The sequence below is a fragment of the Eurosta solidaginis genome, chromosome 1, assembly GCF_040869045.1.
Source record: "Eurosta solidaginis isolate ZX-2024a chromosome 1, ASM4086904v1, whole genome shotgun sequence".
Classification (NCBI taxonomy): Eukaryota; Metazoa; Arthropoda; class Insecta; order Diptera; family Tephritidae; genus Eurosta; species Eurosta solidaginis.
In genome coordinates, this window is record NC_090319.1 from 250106148 (window position 1) to 250128220 (window position 22073).

The following is a 22073-nucleotide window of genomic DNA, read 5'->3' on the forward strand; positions in this document are numbered from 1 at the left end:
GTAGTAGGACAGCCCGTAACCTCTCTTCGGGCGACTTGCTTCTGTACTCAGCGCAGAGCCTCATACTATGGTTTCTACCGCAGAGCTGGCAGGCGATGTCGAAGCGCTTGGCGCTCCCCTCTGACTTGGCCAGTAGAGTTTCGAAACGGGTCATGATCTGAAAGAATATTGGTATCATTGATCATGCCCAAATTGAGGTTGGCGGAATGTTGTTTGGGTGGCGTAAGCACAAAAAAAAAATATTATCTCTCATATATTTTCGCAAGAGAAAAAGAAACATTTTATTAAAATAAAAAATTAAAGGCCATAAGTAAATACTTATGCGCGTAAAGAAAGGAAGAAAAAACGGATTTAGCACGCATCCATGCGATGTGGCTGTTGCTTTAGCGCATTTAGTACATTTTATAATTTGATTTATGTCGGTAGATGTCACCGAAGTAGTCCTAAAATTTATTTTTGATTTGTGGTGAACTTTGTTTTCACAACAAGTGGCCTGCCACCACACGGAACGGTTCCAAACCTGGCTGAAAAGGTATTACAGAGTTGCACTTCCACCATTCAACATTATTTTGACGTGTATTGTCGATAATGTTGAGATTCGTGGAATTAAGTATTTTAAATCTCGACCAAATGAATGATTGGTCGAGATATGTAATACGCGACATGTGTGGCGTGTTGTGCTCGATATGTCGTGCGGCATGTAATTCGTGACGTGTAGTGCGTGACGTGTAATGCGGCGTGTGGTGCATGACGTGTAGTGCGGGAGATTCTTGCGCATGAGGCCTAACGTTTGTATTGCAATAATCATTGACAGTCAGACATTAAATGTAGAGATTTTGACGTCTGCTACGCTTTTCCATTTCCTGAATGGAAAAAAAATCATTGAGGTAAAACACGCGGTGGTGAGAAAATTTCTATAGTGCGTAAATTTCTATATGAGAAATATGTTAGACATTATTTCATATGGAAAATTTGGTTGAATTCGATTTGCTATCACCTTGAATAGATTCGTCTTGCAAAGAGTTTGCTATGTGTAATAAAATTGTTTCGTAACATTATTAACTAGCAAAAAAGGCGACTGTTAAAAAATTACCAAAGAAAAGTTATTGAACTTCGAACGAGCTACTGTTTAATTTTATACTTTGTTATATGTAGGTATTTTTAATTAATAATATAATAGCTCTGGAAAATTTGTCTCATAAATTGGCTTCTCTGCTTGCTGTGTTTTCGTATCACTTTGCGTTATTTGCCCTTCCACTGCTAATGAGTTGAAGAGATCATTGAGACGATTTTGTATCAGATCATGCTTTGGTTCGGTGCGTCGTACCAATTCGTCAAAGTTACTCTCGCGGAATGTACGTACTATTTGCAATTGCTTTTCATGTTGCTCACGTTTCATTGCTTCCGATGGCTCGGCCAGTGCACGTTTCATAGATTCAAAATTATATTCCGGAGCAAGTGTTTTCTTCGAAACCTCTGGTGAGCTGGTAATACTATCACCATCTGCATTGTATGCCGTCAAGTCAGCGGAACTGTTACGTTGTGGTAATTGTGGATTACTCACTGTGTCTACCCAAGAATGGCAATGGGCTGGATTATCGACTTGATTTACAGCATATGGCGTACCAGTTTGTAAACGATTTGAATCCATGCCAGCGTTTTGCAGACTTTCAGCTAAAGCCATTTTGTCGATTGTTAAATGTGGTAAGCATATATTCATTTTTGTAGATGTTGTCTTTTTAGGATCGAGCAAAGGCGGTAAGAAATATGGTGCTTCCTCTTTGCGAGCATCAATTATCTTTTGTGTGTATTCAAGTAAATTATAAACGCCCGTAACACGAGATATAAGCGACAGTAAAGCAATTGCAATACAATGTAAATTACACTTATGAAGCGGTTCCAATTCCAAATCAGATGCAAGAGCGACTTGTTGAATGCCAAGAATGAACAATAGGAATTCTTGTACAGTTTCTACACACGCCATTTCTACTATTAGTAATGCAGCTGTATTAAAGCTAGAAACAAGCGATTCTATACGATCAGATAAAGCCATACTATCAATCAAAGCTTGCATTATATTAGCACCATATTTATGTGTGAATATTATGTCCGAACGTGATGGCGGCTCCTGCGACAATGCTGCATAAGGCTTCACAGTCACATGACTCGATACTTTTTCCTTTTGATGACGATCAAGCAAAGCTTGAAATATTTGCATAACAATAACACGTGTAGGATCATGTGGAGCACGTGCCATCTTTAATAACGGTTGAAGAAATGATGCAGGAAATGTTTTCTCAAATGAAACTGTACTATATTGTGTGCCAACTTTCAGTAGAGATTTTAGAAGTATGTTCTGTAACATCTGATAACCTTTGCCGTATTCATTATAAATGGCATTATTTCAATTTTCTGATAATCAGGATGATGATTGGCAAATTCACCAAGTGCATTAATAAGAGCTTCTTGATACTGGGATTCTTCGTTAGTAATTTCAGTTGTTGTACTAACGCTTGTTCGTAAATGTGTTAGTAAATTATTTATGATGTCCAATGCAGAGGGGCCAACACTTTCACCAGCAGCTATAGCTATTATTTTTGATAGAACAACGGCCAATGATGTTCGTGTCTTTGGTGATGATTTGAAGTTGTTATCTAAATGTTGCATCAAAGTCTCCACAACTGTATATGAATATTGCGGTTGAATCGAAATCATTACAATTCGAAAAGTGTGTATAGCAAATGTGTTCGGTCCCATAACTCGAGTCTATCTAAATGGGTTAATAATGGTTTTAGTACACTGCGAATATGACCAAAAGATGCACGCCCGACTAATTCGCGTAATACTTCTTCTGCTAAAACTGGTGGAGTAATATGAGTGGCATCTTCAACGGGTGTCAAGTCGCCAGAATGCATATTGAACAGAAGCGACGGCACAATTTTCTCCATCTGCACCTTGTCCCAAATATTCTCCACTAAATCATCCGAAACGGTCTTGCGTATTACACCTTGTAAACCTTTAATACCAGCCAAGCGAATACTATCACGTAGTTCAATGTTGTCATGGTTTCCATGGCACATAGCGGAAAATTTTGAAATAAAGAACTCATAGCGGCGGTGGTACGATGGTGTGTCTTCGTTTATATTTGCAATTTTACAAACGAGTTTGTTGCCATGATTTGCAGGTTGGGATTAGTGTCCTCCAGTAACTTTTGCACCATCCGCAAAAAAGATTCAACAAACAAATTTAACGTGGTTTGTGCATGACATGCTTGCAGTAGTAGATCCATAGCCTCCATGGCGATTTCTACGAATTTGTAACGTGTTCGGTTGATATATTCGTTGCCTTTTGATATAGATATTATCCGATTCTGTCAAGCTTATCTGGCGAGCTGAGCGAGTACAATGTTAACTTCTCCATGTTTGACTTAACAAGGCCATCCTCCGGATTAATTGGAAATATATTATCTACAAGCCGTTTGTAGCGGGGACGCAGCGCTGAACAACATCCGCAACAACCTTGGGTGGGTCCAACACCGGTTTGGAGACCAAAACTATATCCGCGCAAAACACTAAAGTTGGGCCAAGATTTTCGAGTGAGGTATCAAAAGACGCGTATTAACCTCGAGAACAATAATCCGAAGGCGGAAAAGAAAAATTGTATCTCCGACATTTTAATTGGTAATCTGATCAAAGTATTAACTAAATGACCATAGTAAATGACTCCTTATAATGAAATATTGGAAATAAATTTTGCACAACTTTCCGAGATTTAGTATCCATTGGGTGCGCCGCGGTTCATCGGACGATACTTTCAAGAAAGAACCTGCGCTAAATAGTAGGCGCTGGTTGCAGGTCTGTCGACATTACAGGGGTAAATATGATTATTGATCGCAGAAATGGCGTTTCTCAAAATTTGTGAAAAATTCAGAGAGCGAAAAGAAGGGTTATTGTTAATTTTAAGGCTTATCAGCTGCATGTGATGATGAAATTGATTGCCGTGCTACAGCAGGACTGGATATGAACTGTAAGATTTGATAATTTGGGTGTGGGGTTTTAATGTTAACAAGTAAGGAAGGCTAAGTTCGGGTGTAACCGAACATTACATACTCAGCTGAGAGCTTTGGTCAGGACTCTTCGAAGCCTTTGATCCCGGGAGTGAGATTTGGACCCGCAGTCCTACGATGGTTGAAGTGTTACCAGCGTATTCAGCCGCGTCTTGCCGTAGCTGTTGAAAAGTTCTCCCAATTGCCTTCTTTGCATATTTTGTTCTTTTACACGCTACATACATCGTATGTAATTATGTGTCAAAGTTATGCTTGTAGGTAAGGCGGTTTTCAAAGAAACTTGTTAATGTTGCTGTTTGTGTTCCATTTATGGAACTACAACGAATTACCCAATGTTTTCTATTTGTATGAGTTAGGCGGGGATTGCCCGTATCGCTTTAAATGTATGAAAACATTCATTTGAAGCAATTCAATAATTCGTTAAATAATCTGGGAAAACTTTTAAACAACGTGACATCCGGACGGACGAGGCTCAGTATACATAGCAGTATACATAGGTAGTTCATTTTATTTAACTGTTGTAAAGAAATGTAAATAACACATTTGGATACTCATTTAAGTGATCAAAGTTGAAAACAAAATTATTATACATTTAAGCCCAAGCGGTTGCGGGTGCAATGTGTCAGATATCGCAAACCCAAAAACCCGTTTGAGGAATTTGGCAATAGGCAGTTGAATTTTTATGCTGATGAGAAAAAAAATGATTCAATTGTATTCTGCGGCAGATAGTGAATCTGCGTTAGGGTGTGTTGGCCTCGTTCGGGGGAACGAGAGCTGGGTTATTTGTGTTGGCCTCGTTCGGGGTGAACGAGAGCTGGGTTTTTGGGATAAAGGAATATGGACTATTAAAGTTCATTTTCGTTGTCGTTGGGCGGAAGTAGTACCAATTTCGTTATTGGTCTCGTAATTTGTTCTTTGATTGTATTGACGTCAACAACACGTACACGGTTATCGGAACCTGGATGTGTGTTGACGATTCTCCCCATTCTCCACTCGTTTGGTTGTAGGTTATCCTCTTTTATGACAACAAGGTCCCCTGGTTTTAGATTGGATTGTGGATGTTTCCATTTATACCGTTTCTGGATCTCGGTGAGATATTCCGATTTCCATCTTTTGCAAAAGGTCTGATGAAGGGCTTTCATCTTTTGCCATCGGTTTACAATGGAGGCAGGGTTTTCACTACAGTCGAGTTCAGGTGGAGCTAAAAGATGCCCACCTACGATAAAATGGCCTGTAGTAAGCGGCTCCAGGTCGGAAGGGTCGTTGGATGAGGGACTTAGAGGTCTCGAGTTGAGGCAGGCCTCAATTCGACATAAGAGGGTTGTAAACTCTTCGAGAGTATATTTCTGATCGGACGCGATCTTTTTAAAGTGTGTCTTAAAACTTTTTACCCCCGCTTCCCACAAACCTCCCATGTAAGGAGCGCTTGGCGGTATAAAATGCCATTCTAAAGTGTGATGGCTGTATTTATTCAATGTTCCGTCCCTTGCTTCACGCAGAAATGCCTTAAACTCGGATCGTAACGATCGCGAAGCTCCGACAAAGTTAGTACCATTGTCGGAGTAAACGCTTTTCGGACAGCCTCGCCTGGATACAAATCTGGCGAAGGCAGCTAGGAAGGACCCGGTACTAAGGTCGTTTGTCGCTTCTAGATGGATGGCTTTCGTCGAAAAGCAGACAAACAGGCAAACGTATCCTTTTGAAATTCGACATCCCCTCCCTCGGTAGGATTTTATATCGAATGGTCCCGCGAAATCTATCCCAGTGTTAGTGAAGGCCCTAGTAAAGGTGGTGCGCTCTTTCGGAAGGATCCCCATAAGTTGCGTTTGTGTCCGCTTCCTGTAAATAGTACATACCTTACAGTTGTGGATAACCGACCTTATCATGACTTTAACGCGTGGGATCCAGTACTGAGTGCGGATATGACGTAGCATCAGCTGGTTCCCTCCATGCAGGGTGGTCTCATGAGAGGATTGAACTATAAGTCTGGATAACCTGCAAGTATATGGAAGCGAGGAGGCCTCTGCTCGCCAAATCTGCAGGGTTTGATGCAGAGTCTACATGCCGCCATACTTTGTCTCCAACTTTGTCGATGATTTTCGTTATTCGATGTGCCACAAACGTTGACCACGAACATGGTGGTTTTCGGATCCATGCCAGTACTATAGTCGAATGTGCCCAAAGGGTTACTTTAATATTGGAAAGTTGCATATTTTCTATGGCCGACTCTATCATTTCTGCAAGTAGGACTGCGCCGCAGAGTTCCAATCGTGACAATGATATAGTTTTGACCGGGGCTACTCTCGTCTTGGCCATCAGCAAGTTGGTGAAGACTTGATCCTTCGTTTGTACCCTCAGGAAAACAGTGGCGGCATATGCTTTTTCCGAAGCATCGCTGAATCCGTGTATTTCGACGCTGTCCTTTGGGGTAAAATGAACCCATCGCGGTATGCGAATATCGTTGATTTTTCCGTAATTTTGCATAAATGCGGTCCAACGATCTAGAGTAGTTGGTGATACTTCTTCGTCCCAACCCGTGCCTTCCAACCAAATATTTTGCATTATAATTTTGGCTACAATTACGACTGGTGCCAGCCAGCCAAGAGGGTCGAAAAGTTTTGCTATCGCAGACAGTATTGACCTTTTTGTTACAGTAGGGTTATTATCAAATGGTTTCGCTGCAAAGTAGAAGTAGACGAAATGAGCGTTCCATCTGATACCGAGTGCTTTCACCATGCTGGTGTCTTCAAACTCAAGAAAATCCTTGCTTAATAAGTGTTGCTTCGGTATACCCTGTAGAATTTTCTTGCAGTTGGACGTCCATTTTCGCAATGGGAAACCTGCCGATTACAATGCCGATGATATCTCGTCCCTTGCCTTGATTGCAATTTCGATGCTGTGTCCACCGGCGAGTACGTCATCAACGTACATGCAATTTCGCAGGATATCTGCTGCCATTGGATGCGATGTCTCCACGTCATCAGCCAGTTGGTGCAGCGTCCGAATCGCAAGATACGGAGCACAATTCACACCAAAGGTTACTGTTTTCAATTCGTAAATGTTAATTGGGTTTTCGGGGCATTTGCGAAATATGATTCGCTGATATTTTGTTTGGTCTTCATTGACCCATATTTGGCGATATATTTTCTCTATGTCGCTGTTAAATACGTATTTGAACAGCCGCCAACGTAGTATAAGAATTGTCAGGTCGGATTGAAGAATCGGACCTGGATATAAGGCATCATTTAGACTTTTGCCATTAGTGGTAGGACAAGATGCATTAAATACGACTCTGACTTTTGTCGTTGTACTTCCCTCCTTTACAACAGCATGGTGAGGTAGAAAGTAACAGTCATTTGAATCTGGCGAAATATTGCCTATTTGTTTCATGTGCCCTAAAGTTTCATATTCGGATACAACTCTATTGTATTCCGTTTGAAGGACTGGGGTTTTTCGCAAGTCGTGTCTCGTTGCGATAAAATTGAGAACACGCACTTCTTAATGAGGGGCCTAAGTTAAACTCTTTCCTAAAAGGTAAGGAGACTACGTATTTGCCATCGTTGTTCCGAACTATTGTGGATTTGTATAGCTCCTCGCAGTAAGTGTCATCGTTATTGATGCTCCTTTTGTTTGGAATTTCCTCTATCTCCCAAAAAGCCGCCAATTGTTTATCTAAAGTGACCTCATTGAAATATGAAACAAGGGTCTTATTTGTATCAACCGCATCTGTCCGGCCTGTCAAAATCCAGGCGAACACCGTTTCCTGTGCTATTAATGTGTTTAGCACGTCCTTCCTAATACCGCCTAGCATAATTTGGGGGTATATGTTTCCGCCTAGAATTAAGTCGACTGGCTCATTGCCAAAGAATCTTTTGTCAGCCAGTACTAAGTCAGGGAATGCTTGCCTAGTCATTGCGTTTATTTGGCAAGTTGGAAGATTCCCTGTTAATTGTGGTAAAACCAGCATGATCGTATTGATCTCGATTAATGAGTCTGTTGGTGACCGCAATTGTATGTTGCACGCTCCTTTTACTTGTGCAGACATTGTATTATTGATGCCCGAAACTTGGGCATGCAGGTGTTTGGATGGCAGATTAATTCTGCGCTTTAGTTTCTCGGTAATGAATGAGCATTCAGATCCCGAGTCTATTAGGGCTCTTGCCGAATAGTCAAGACCATTAAAACGAATATTGACCTGAGCTGTCCCTAGTAATACCCCTTTATTTGTGTTTGCGAAACATGAGTTCACATTATTAATCGGAGCGTTTTCTCTTTCAGCATTGCGTCGTATTTGAGCTTCCCGTGAGGTAAATGCTCCGATAGTGTCAGAAGTATTTGTTGGTTTTGGCTGATTCGAAATATGAAGCAGCGTATGATGTCTTAAATGACATGTGGCACAGTTCATTTGACTGGTGCACTTTGTCACCGAATGGCCAGCAGAAAGGCATTTTATACACCCACGGCTGCTCTTAATTTGTTCAAACCGTTTATTGGGTGTTAAACGTAAGAACTTTTCACACTTTGAAATTCGATGTGAAGGACTTTTGCACATCTTACACGTAGGTTTGGCTACACTTGCACTTGCCTGATAGGACCCTAATTTTTTAGCAGATGTATCTGTTGTCGAACGAGATACTTGTGGCTTTGAGGTTTTGGAAACGGTATCCCCTCTCAGATCAGTCACGGTTTCTAAGGTTTGGAAACGATTGGATAAGAATCTATCCATATCTGCCCATTTTGAAATTTCCGTTTTGTCTTCAATTGTTTGTTCCCAGAGTGCCAGTGTGGTTTCTGGCAGTTTTGTGGAACATAGATATGTTATAATTGCATCCCAGTTTGATATGTATATGTGATGACACTGGAGCGCCGAGATGCAATTATTTATTTCACGTTGCAGTTTCTTTATAGAGCTACCGCATTTACTCTCAACTGCTTTCAAACTAAAAAGAATGTTTAATTGGGCGTTTACTAAGATATGTTTATTTTCGTATCTGTCATAAAGATTTTTCCACGCTGTTTCGAAACCGTCTTTCGTTAAAGGACATCGCCCAACTATCTCTTTGGCCTCACCTTGAGTCTTTTGGTTTAAATAATATAATTTTTCTACTGCTTCTAGGTTTTTGTTACGTATATATATAGCAGTGAACATGTCTCTAAATGAAGGCCAAGAAAGGTAGTCTCCCTTGAAAACGTCCATATCACACGGTGGCAGGCGCACGCGATATTCCCTGTCTCCTGAGCTTTCTTCTTTCTTTTCAGCTTTCTCAAGTTTTTCCGAGAGTTCAGCCATTGCTGCCTGGCACTTGAGAAAGCTGAAGTATGCAATTTTGTGCTTCTTTTTGATAGCCGACAGCTCTTTTGCCTCCAGTTCTGAGGAGCTCAAGAGTTCTTCATATGTCTGCTTCGCCTTCTCCCATAGCGATTTCAACTCCTCCTTTTGGACTAAGAGGGTGTGTTTTGTATGGTCTGAAGGGGACATATCATGATAGTCATTTTCAAACTCAGTCACTGTCTCTGCTTGGCGTATATAGGTATCCATTATTAAATGAAAATTTGTCGAAATATTAATTAATTAATTGCCTTTGCAGAGAGTACTGATTGAAAATGAACTGGAATGAAGGAATGTGTTCGAGAGATTTCTCGGCGAAGTGGCCTCGAAGCTTGCAAGAAAGCTAGTAGTTTGAGGGAATGTCCTATTGCGTGGTGCCAACGGCGCGCACCCACCTAATTGTTAAAAGAAAGTGCTAATGCAGCTGTGTTAACGAATTGTGTAAGCCAATAAGTAATGGTTAGTGAAAAAGTGGTGTTAGTGAAAAAATAAAAAAATTTATGAACGCTCGTTATGGACTTTTTGGTAATTTAACCAAGGACTGTGATCTTTTGTATCGCAAAAAATTAGATCAGTCAAACTGATTTGTATATTGCCGCAAGTGAGAATAATACATTTTTAAATTTTTTGTTTTAAAAAATTGTATGAGAACTAAGCCTATTGGCCACCCAAACAACAACAACAATATATGTGTATGTAACTAAGTGCACTTTGTACTATAGCACCAAACTAAATTGCAAACGTATTGCCCGTGTAAATAAGTGCAAGTGATTTGTATGTGAGAAAAAATTTGATTTAATTAAATGTGCGCCTAAATTAAATTTACAGGTTTCTGAATAAGTAACCTTAACAAATGGAATTTTTGTGCTGTGGATTAAATGAATTTTTTCAGATAAATCCTGCAAATGTGAAAATAGAAAAGTGGCGCAAAGCGGTGTTTGAGGTTATGTTAACCTTTTAGAGCAGTGTTGTGCTACCTTGAGCTGTGTCCGGAAAATCTTACCGCTGGTGGGGGATTGTTCCGGATAGTCACAAGGCGTGTTGCACAAACTTTATATAACTGCGTTAAGCGCCTTTTGTCCTATTTTTGCACAAAATAAGACTTCTCACTTCACGAACAAAAATCACTTGCACTGTTTAATATAAAGAGTCACTTTGTAATTTGTAATTTTATTTTGAAATTTTATTAAAAGTGAAATTAAAAGAAAACCCTACCTAGGACGGAATATTTTTAAACCACGTACCTTTTATCAAAGTGTTGATCCGGAGTAATCGAATGTGATTAAAATATTGTTGTTGGATGTTTCCAAGGTACCACCAAAAGTGTTTCAGTTGTATATATTGGCTGTATCAGTTGTTGGGTTCAATATAAACTCGCTGGTATCACCATGAACAATTGCTGATATTTGACTTTGAAATTAGTGTTTTTTCCTGTGTATTATCACTTCCTTGCTTTAATGCCTAGAAAGTTGAGTGGACTGTAACTGTGTGACTAGTGCTCTTTACCGGCGCGGTAAGGACCATGAACAAATGCGTGGTGGCAACGGCGCGCACCCACGTATTTGTTAAAGATTAGTTAAGGCGAAAAGAAAGGGAAGAAAAAAATAAAAACACCAAAAAGGTTTCGTATTAATAAAAGGAATTCACAGTGTTTTTTTATTCAATGTGTATAAATACAACAAGTGTTAAGGAAAATGTTAACAAATGTTGTGAAAGCTTAAAATATTAAAAATATTTTAGGAAATTATTAAGTATATTTTTGGAAATTTACAACTTACGTGAACGTACGATTACGTGTACCTTTGCTGGCTGCTGGATCAAAAGAGGACGAGACTCTTTGCTACATGAGCCGATGAACCCACGATACAGCTCCTTCGTTGGGTTTCCCGGCAACAAAGTTGCCGTACCGCGGGCTCACAGCGGTAAAATCTTAAGATACATACGTACTACCACTCACACATGCCTGTGTGTATAGTGATCACAAGAATATGTGGGTGGTAGTAACGAAGGAAAATAGCCAAAGAAAGTTATGTTACGAGGGGGGGGGGGGGGGGAGATATATTTAGGCCTGTGGCCTAAACAGGAGTGCTGTATAGTGATTAGTTAGCATACCAAATATTTGAGTTTATTTATTCGACAGTTCATTGAATTAAGGAATAACAGGGGGCAAGTGAGAATAATACATTTTTAAATTTTTTGTTTTAAAAAATTGTATGAGAACTAAGCCTATTGGCCACCCAAACAACAACAACAATATATGTGTATGTAACTAAGTGCACTTTGTACTATAGCACCAAACTAAATTGCAAACGTATTGCCCGTGTAAATAAGTGCAAGTGATTTGTATGTGAGAAAAAATTTGATTTAATTCAATGTGCGCCTAAATTAAATTTACAGGTTTCTGAATAAGTAACCTTAACAAATGGAATTTTTGTGCTGTGGATTAAATGAATTTTTTCAGATAAATCCTGCAAATGTGAAAATAGAAAAGTGGCGCAAAGCGGTGTTTGAGGTTATGTTAACCTTTTAGAGCAGTGTTGTGCTACCTTGAGCTGTGTCCGGAAAATCTTACCGCTGGTGGGGGATTGTTCCGGATAGTCACAAGGCGTGTTGCACAAACTTTATATAACTGCGTTAAGCGCCTTTTGTCCTATTTTTGCACAAAATAAGACTTCTCACTTCACGAACAAAAATCACTTGCACTGTTTAATATAAAGAGTCACTTTGTAATTTGTAATTTTATTTTGAAATTTTATTAAAAGTGAAATTAAAAGAAAACCCTACCTAGGACGGAATATTTTTAAACCACGTACCTTTTATCAAAGTGTTGATCCGGAGTAATCGAATGTGATTAAAATATTGTTGTTGGATGTTTCCAAGGTACCACCAAAAGTGTTTCAGTTGTATATATTGGCTGTATCAGTTGTTGGGTTCAATATAAACTCGCTGGTATCACCATGAACAATTGCTGATATTTGACTTTGAAATTAGTGTTTTTTCCTGTGTATTATCACTTCCTTGCTTTAATGCCTAGAAAGTTGAGTGGACTGTAACTGTGTGACTAGTGCTCTTTACCGGCGCGGTAAGGACCATGAACAAATGCGTGGTGGCAACGGCGCGCACCCACGTATTTGTTAAAGATTAGTTAAGGCGAAAAGAAAGGGAAGAAAAAAATAAAAACACCAAAAAGGTTTCGTATTAATAAAAGGAATTCACAGTGTTTTTTTATTCAATGTGTATAAATACAACAAGTGTTAAGGAAAATGTTAACAAATGTTGTGAAAGCTTAAAATATTAAAAATATTTTAGGAAATTATTAAGTATATTTTTGGAAATTTACAACTTACGTGAACGTACGATTACGTGTACCTTTGCTGGCTGCTGGATCAAAAGAGGACGAGACTCTTTGCTACATGAGCCGATGAACCCACGATACAGCTCCTTCGTTGGGTTTCCCGGCAACAAAGTTGCCGTACCGCGGGCTCACAGCGGTAAAATCTTAAGATACATACGTACTACCACTCACACATGCCTGTGTGTATAGTGATCACAAGAATATGTGGGTGGTAGTAACGAAGGAAAATAGCCAAAGAAAGTTATGTTACGAGGGGGGGGGGGGGGGGGAGATATATTTAGGCCTGTGGCCTAAACAGGAGTGCTGTATAGTGATTAGTTAGCATACCAAATATTTGAGTTTATTTATTCGACAGTTCATTGAATTAAGGAATAACAGGGGGCAAAAAATATTCGGGAATCCTTAAGCAGTGGCGTAGTAAGGTTTTTTTGCGCCCGGGGCAAATATTTCCCTTTCCTTTGAGGAAGCAAATATATCAATGATATCATCAAAATTTATCAAAATTTTTTCTTCCACACTTAATAATCTTAGGTCACTTAGGCGACATTGCCCCATCGCTGATCATAAATATGCCAAATTAAAATAATTTGCTGAATGAACGTTCGCAGCTAGCAACTGACACTGAGATAATCAAGAGTAATTGAAGTGCCACCCGCAAGTTTGGAAAAATATGTTCTCCATACAAAATTATAAAAGTAAGTAATTCTAACGGAGTTTTAAGTTCAATTTCTTTTCTACTGCGAAGTAATATTTTGTGGTCACATATTTCGATAAAAAGTTCTGTTTCAGCGAAATCTGTAGTATAAATTCAAATTCAGTCGTTATTATCCTTGTTTAACAAATTTCCAACGTGAAAGCCAAATCTAAAACTAAGGTCATTTAGTAATAAAAATCTTGTACCTACATCATGTTGGATACGATCCAAAACACTTTATGTAACGCGAGAAATTTCACATTCTGCGGAAAGACCAATATCTCTAGCCGATTCTCCGGGCGTTTTGCGGCGCCTTCTTACACGTTTTCCTATATCAATATCCCATTTTTCACAAAGAGACTTCGCTTTTTCTATTGCTTCTTCACAGATTGTGTCTCCAATTTAGGATATTTCAGTCGCTAATGATTTAAAATTATGATACGCTTCTCTAAAATTCATCCCCAGATCTTGTAATCTGAGCTGCACACGATCAATCCCCCTTAAGATTTCATACCATAAATGAACTATTGGTGTGAAACTAAAATTAGTATATTTTGCAACAGAACTGTAGCTTCGCTTCTGGTGTCACTTGTGGTGTTAGTGTCCTTTGCTTATTGTTCTACGTGTTCTACTACATTCTCTGGCCCATCGACGACAACGCTAACCGCTTGTATTCGCGAAATGTTTCTTATCTGAACAATTGGTTGTATGGGATACATGCTATATATACGAGCGATCTCTATGATTTTTTCAGACAACATAATGTGTTACGAACGAAATCAAATGGTGAAATTTGAAGGTTCCAGTAGTTAAAATTGGGCAGAAATTATTAAAAGTTTCTTATCTGAACAATCGGTTATATGGAATATATGCTATATATACGACCGATCTCTATGGTTTTTTCACAAAATAATATACATATGCTATATAGGCAAGCATTTAGCTCCAATTTGATAAATTGAGGAAGATATGGCAAAAATCCTCTTTTTCGAAAAATCGCTTATATGGGGGATAGATGCTTCAGTGGTCCGATCCAACAGCGGTCCAACGGTTCCGACAAATGTCTAATCGGACACCTAAATATACCCGCTCACCAAATTTTATCAAGATAAAATTGAGGGACAAATTTTCATGCAAACTGGCTGACGGTCATATCTAAATATACTCAGCTCTTCATCCTGATCGATTCGGTATAATTATTGGAGGGTCTATCCCTTCTTCTTTAAGGACTTTAAATTTTCAGACTCGTGAAAAACCTAATATACCATTTAATTTTCATGGAAATTATAAAAATGGAAGAGAAAATCGAAACACCGCAGACAATGGCATATGCAGACTTGAGCATCATATTTGCTGTAATATATCCACAAATCTCTTCGAGGCTATCGCGCTTTACATTTATTTAATTTTTTGTTGTATGTGCACAAACTTCCACAATATTATCACAGCTGGCAGCACAATAGACACGCGTAACATCCAAGATGGAAGCATAAATGGCGTGCCAACTGGAAGCGCAGGAGTCACGCGTAATTTCAGCGCAAATTTCGGGACAAGAAGTCTGTACTTCATCGAAATTGTAAGAGCAGGATGCAAAAACTGCACAATTTGAGGAAAAAAGCGGTGCCGAGCTGGATACATCGAGAGGTCGTATACAGAATTTGCATCTGCATCGCCCAGCTGTTTCAGCGGAAATCCAAAAATAAAAACTCTATCCTTTGAAAAGGCCTTGTGCTGAAATCTTACAGAACATTCAGTGCCTATGCACCATATATCAGGACGGGTACGACAACAACTCTTTGACGTTTTGTTTTTCGTTTTGTCCTCTTTAGTTTGGGTAGCGTTGGGCAATAGTGTCATTGCACGAAATGCACGTGGCCTTGAAGGAGGTTTTGGATTGCAATTGCTGGCACATCGGCAAATGTGAAGTGGAACCTGTGTTAACGCATCATGTTAGGTGCCGCCAATGTGTAAACTTGTATATATTGTAACGAATTTACTTCAATTCCCATTATTTGCAACCTTCTGCTAACGTTCGATTCACTAAACTGTTGAATAAATAACCCCAATATTGAATAATGCAATAATGGTCTTTATAAGACTACTTGAAAATAACACTTATAATTCGCAACTGATAGCTTGCTTAAACAAAACTGATTTTTAAAATAATACTGCTATTGCTCGCTAGATAGCGTCTTAAATCCAACTGATTATCGCGCCTCTACGGTTGCTGCCTTTTATACTCTCTGATTTCCTCGTTCGCATATTCTAGGCGCTTCCATTTCCAGAATCTACTAGTTGGCCGTCAGCTATCAAATTTCTCAGCTGTAACTACAGATGTACGATTTTATAGCTTCTCTCATTGCATATTTTCGAGAGTATCTCAGATATATGCATGTGGTTGTGCGTTGCTTCTGCGCTGCGTGTACGTACATATGTGTAGACATAATGATTTATTCGTTTATGTAAATACAAGTGACTGTTTGCTTTATTGTTGTTGTGACTTCATTTACTTAGCATCAGACTAGGGATGCGAGTATCACTTAGTGTCACTAATATTCGTCACACTGCCCTCCACCTAAGTCTGATCGTCCTGATCAGACAAATCTCTCGATCTAAACGCTTCCAGCCTTTCCAAATGAACCACTTTCATTTTGGTTCGTGGTTTGCCAATGGTTCGTATGCGGTACACTACATCATTGATCTGTTTTACAACTTTGTATGGGCCTTCCTAATTACACTGCAATTTCGGGGACAAACCTTTTTTTCGTTGTGGGTGGTATAACAGCACCAAATCTCCTTCCTGAAAACCTTCCAATTTAGTTGCTTTATGGTATCTGGCTTTCATCTTGTCACTAATAATCTTTGCTCGTTGCCTTACAAGATCGTGTATCTCTCTCAGCTCTTCTTCCAAGACACCAGTGGATTTCTTGACATTTCTCTCCGCATCGGCATCTATCCCAAACTTCAAATCAGCTGGCAGCCTAAGGTCATTGCCAAAAATTACTTTTGCAGGGGTTTGGTCCGTTGTCTCATGCACTGCTGATCGGTAAGCCGTCAAGAATAATGGTATGCTGGTATCCCACTCCTTATGGTACTTGTCTATTACTTTCCTTAAATGCCCCTCCAAGGTTCTATTGAAACGTTCCACCATACCATCGGACTGAGGGCAATGCAGTTGTCCGTGTTTTCCGAATGCCCAACTTCTTGCACATTTCTTTGAACACAGCTGATTCAAAATTCCTGCCTTGCTCAGAATGTAACTCCATTGCTACACCATACCTTGCAACCCATTAGTTTGTAACCACTTCTGCTACTGTTTCTGCTTCTTGATTTGGGATTGGGTATACCTCTGGGTATACCCATTTGCTGAAATAATCCATAACCACCAGCACATATTTGTTTCCGCAGTTTCTAGTAGGAAATGGAGCTGCGACATCAATAGCGATCCTTTCAAATGGCGCACCTGAGTTATATTACTTCATCTGGCCATGACTTCGGGTTTTGGGCCCTTTCGCTCTGCTGCAAACCTCGCAGTTCGCAATCCACTCAGTGACCGACTGACGGCAACCAACCCAATAGAATCTCTGTTTAATCTTCTCGAGCGTCTTTGTGATTCCAAGATGACCTCCGCTTGGACCATTATGCAGCTCGCTGAGCACGTCGGGAATCCTGTTTCTGGGAACAACTATCAGTTTCTTCTTGCATTGACCATCCTCACTCTCCCATACTCGATGAAGGCAACCGGATATCAATTCTAAACTGTTCCACTGTGCCCAATATGACTTCGCAATGGGACTCTCTGCTGACATATCTTCTCTATTTGGTCTTTCGTTTCGTTCGAGCCCTTGCATAACATGTAACAGATCTGTATCTTCTAGCTGACACTTTCTTAGTTGTTCCTTGTCCCATTCATCCGTGCACGTTATAGCCATTAGCCGGACATCTATAATGTCTTCTTTAGCCTCGGCCTTTGAACAGTGCTTGCATTCCAAACTACATGGTCTTTTTGAGATTGCATCGGCATTCCCATGGGTACTACCTTTCTGATGCTCAAAGGAAAAGTCATAGCTTTGTAGCCGCTCGATCCACCGTGTCAATTGGCCTTCTGGATTACAGAACTGCAGAAGCCATTTCAACGCTGCGTGATCTGTCCTGACGCGGAATCGCTGGCCGTAGAGGTATTTGTGAAAATGTTTAATGAACTCTACCAATGCCAACAGCTCTCTCCGTGTAACGCAATAGTTCCTCTCTGGTTTTCCAATCGAACGGCTGTAGTATGCAACTAGCTTCTCCTGTCCATCGACCAGTTGTGATAAAACGCCTCCTATAGCATATCCACTCGCATCTGTATCTAGAATAAAGGTTGCTCCTGGAATCGGATATGCCAACATTGTGCACAAACGCTCTTTCAATGTTTGGAAAGCCACTTCTTGCTCGTTCTTCCATTCAAAAGCTTTATTTTTTCTTGTAAGCTCATGGAGGCTATAGGCTACGCTGGAAAAGTTTGGTAGAAATCGCCTGTAATATGTGCACAGCCCAAGGAAACTTCTTAATTCATGCAAGTTCTGTGGTCTTGGCCAATACTTTACTGCCTCTATCTTTTCATTCGCTGTGCGGACACCTTCTGTCGTTACCTTGTGACCCAAATAATTTACTTCCTTTTTAAACAGCGCACACTTTTTGGGACTTAGTTTCAGACCAGCGCCAGCTATACTCTGGAAAACTTCCTCCAAGCATGTTTTCCAATGCAGTCCTTTCAATACCTGATCCATGAGTCTCTCAAAAGTAGCTGGTGCATTACAAAGTCCCAAATGCATTACTGTAAATTGCCAAAGACCATCTCCGACGCTGAAGGCTGTTTTTCCTTTGTCTTCCTCCTTCACTTCCACTTGCCAGTAGCCACTTTTCAAGTCCAGTGTGGAAAACCATTTCATACCAGAGAGCGAGCCCAGAGTGTCGTCAATTCTTGGCAATGGGTAGGTATCCTTTTTCGTGACGTCGTTTAACTTGCGGTAGTCCACGCAAAACCTCGTTTTACCATCCTTCTTCTTCACAAGTACCACAGGTGAGCTCCGTGGACTAGCTGATGGTTCGATAACGCCGCTGCCGCTCATTTCATGAACGATTTGACTCACAACTTCCAGTTTTGCCAGTGGAACATTACGAGGAGCTTGACGTATCGGCCTCGCGTCACCAGGGTCAATTTGATGTTTCATAACATTGGTGCGGCCTGGTTTGGAACCATCCTGGTCAAATATGTTTGCATACTTTAGGAGCAGTTGCTTTGCCTTAGTCTGATAATCTTCCTCTAGCCCCTCCGTCCATGCCGTGATGTCATTTGAAAGATCAGTATTACCAGATTAAACGTGTTCCTGGAGCTGTTCACAGTTAATAACTATTTCAGCCTCTTGGCATCTTCCCAAAATAGCCTCTTTGGTCAGTTTGAGTGGTGACTTGAACTCATTGAGTACTCTTACCGGAATACGTCCATCTTGTTTTGTCATAGCCAGGGGTTTTCCTACAATTATGTTCGGTGCTGATTTGTTTGCTGCTTCGACAACCCACAATTTGTCTGCCCCACAATCTCCATCAACCTTTGCCCAGATGACTGCTTCGGATTTTGGTGGTATTTGCTGACTCTCTTCCACCAGCACTCGTTTACTGCTGTAGCCTCTCTCGTAGCCGAAATTAAGTGGCACATCCATGTTCTTATATCGCATCATCTTGCTTTGCATATCGATCTTGATGCCTTGGTCGATTAAGAAATCCACTCCAATTATGATTTCATCAACAATCTCTGCCACTATAAAATTGTGTACTACTGTGACGTTCCCAATTGCGATTTCACATGCTACTTCACCTAGAACCGTGGTGTCTTCTCCAGTGGCTGTACGCAATCTTGCTCCGTGCAATGGTCTTATTTCCTTCTTGAGTAAATCCGCTCGAATGATGGAATAAGATGCACCCGTATCTACAGTCAGTAAACGTTCCTTTCCATCCACATTCCTCCGACAGTAAGATTGTTTGAGCTTCTTCCAATTTGTGAGATAGAGATTATGGGGCATTCAATTGAGGAATCCAGCTGTTCCCCTTGCGGCTGACTCGCTTTAATTTAACGATTAAGTAGATTTGGAGATTTGCTCATCTCCTTCAGCTCTGCGTTTACGGCCACCCACATTGTTGGAACTATTAGAACCGGTGCCGCAATGGCGTACAATGTGACCTGGGTTGCCGCACTTGAAGCATTTCATAACTCCAACATTTTTCTGTTGTGACCCCTTCAGTACTTCCAAAAGTGTTTCTACCCAGTCTGGCCTTTCCACTTCCACGCGATGAGCTTTGTACGCTGGCTTACTCAAAAGTGAGGCTGTTTCTTGAGTCAGTGCGTGCGATACCGTTTCAGCAAATGTTAGTTTTGGATTCGCATATGTAGCTCGTTTCGTTTCTACATCTCGTATGCCATTTATGAAGCTCTGGATTTTTACCCTCTCGGTGTATTCCACGAGTGCGTCCGCATTTTCTAGACGGCCTGTCTTTCGACATCCGACGCAAACTCCTGCAAAGTCTCATTCACTTTTTGGTAGCGATTTTGTAACTCAATTTGATATATCTGTTGCCTATGCTCGCTTCCGTAACGTCTCTCGACAGCGGTCATCAATGCTTCATAACTGTTCCTTTCGAACTCTGGAATAGTCTGTAAGATTTCAGCTGCAGGCCCTTTCAATGCCACGAACAGTGCAGCAACTTTATCTTCAGCATTCCAGTTGTTCACTACTGATGTCTTCTCAAATTGAAGCTTAAAGGCCTGCAAAGGAACAGATCCGTCGAAAGATGGAGTTTTTACCTTCGGATTGCTTGCTGAAATAGTCGGCCGATTTAGTTGTAATTGCTTTAAATCTTCTGCCTGAAATTGAGCCATTTTTGAATCATGCGCTTCCAGTTTTGATGACACCTGTTCCAAAATTTCTGCCAACATTTCAGATATACGTGCCTCTTGCGCTTCCAATTGAGATACCATATATGTCTTTTGGTCTTCCAATTGAGATGACACTTGCGACGTCATTTCTGAAATACGTGCCTCCTGTGATTCCAGTTGCGAGGCTATACATGTCTTCTGTTCTTCCAGTTGAGTTTCCATCTTGGATGTTATGCGTGTCTCCTGTGATTCCAGTTGAGTTTCCATCTTGGATGTTATCTGTGTCGACATTTCTGAGAAACGTGTTTATTGTGCTTCAATCTTGGACGTTATACGGTTCTCCTGGGATTCCGATTGTGATGAAATTTGTGACAACATTTGGTTCAACACTGCTAGTATCGCGTTAGTGTCAACACTTGCCAATGGATTCGGAGTCTCTATCTTCTCTTCCACTTTAGTCGCTGGCTCTTCCACATCAGGATAAAAGACATACTCGTCTACATTAATTCCCTCCAACTCTAATACTTTTCGTAGCCGTGCTTGAAGTTCGATCTTATTGCCGGTTGTATTCAACCCACGGTTCTCCAACTCCTTTTTCAGTTGCTGGATCCTTAATTCACTTAATTTCGTCATGTCCTTGTTGTGCTCTGCAACTCTGGAGTTTATTCAACAATTCCTCTTCTGACACCAATTGTAACGAATTTCCCGCAATTCCCCTTATTTGCAATCTTCTGCTAACGTTCGAATCACTAAACTGTTGAATAAATAACCCCAATATTGAATAATGCAATAATGGTCTTTATAAGACTACTTGAAAATAAACCTTATAATTCGCAACTGATAGCTTGCTTAAACGAAACTGATTTTCAAAATAATACTGCTATTGCTCGCTAGATAGCGTCTTAAATCCAACGGGATATCGCGCCTCTACGGTTGCTGCCTTTTATACTCTCTGATTTCCTCGTTCACATCTTATAGGCGCTTCCATTTCCAGAATTTACTAGTTGGCCATCAGCTATCAAATTTCTCAGCTGTAACTACAGATGCTCGATTTTATAGCTTCTCTCATTGCATACTTTCGGAGGTATCTCAGATTCATGCATGTGGTTGTGCGTTGCTTCTCCGCTGCGTGTACGTACATATGTGTAGACATAACGACTGATACGTTTATGTAGATACAAGTGGCTGTTTGCTTTATTGTTGTTGTGACTTCATTTACTTAGCATCAGACTAGGGATGTGAGTATCACTTAGTGTCACTAATATTCGTCACAATATTTTAAGGTTCATCCCTCTTTATTTTGGTCCTTGCAACACCCATATTCTATATATTTTATATATATACATAAGCATTTATAAATTTGAATGGATTTTTACTCACGCACATACAGTGCTCGGTTAGAGTTCCCAACAAATATCGAAGTATGTAGATACATTTGTATATTAATAAGTATGATGTATTAACATTTTTACATTAAGGTGTTTCATGGTCTTTAACAATAACTACCATATTAAGAACCTCGAAACAACCTTGTTTAATGCTCTAAACAGATTTTCGATGGCCTGTGCATATTTGCCCTACTATTTTATTACAAAATGAATAATTGTTAGAATTTATCTATATACATACCCATAGCAAGAAATATTAAATGCCACTATTGATTTTTGCGGATATGAGCACGCCTTTGGTAAAAGTGCGACTTCCTCGGAAACG

The 22073-nt window shown here is 40.2% G+C and overlaps 1 pseudogene; it reads right to left on the reverse strand.

Moving 5' to 3' along the window:
- Positions 1-1165: 1165 nt before the first annotated feature.
- LOC137240342 (protein EFR3 homolog cmp44E-like) lies at positions 1166-3672 on the reverse strand (annotated as a pseudogene).
- Between the last annotated feature and the right edge of the window lie 18401 nt (positions 3673-22073).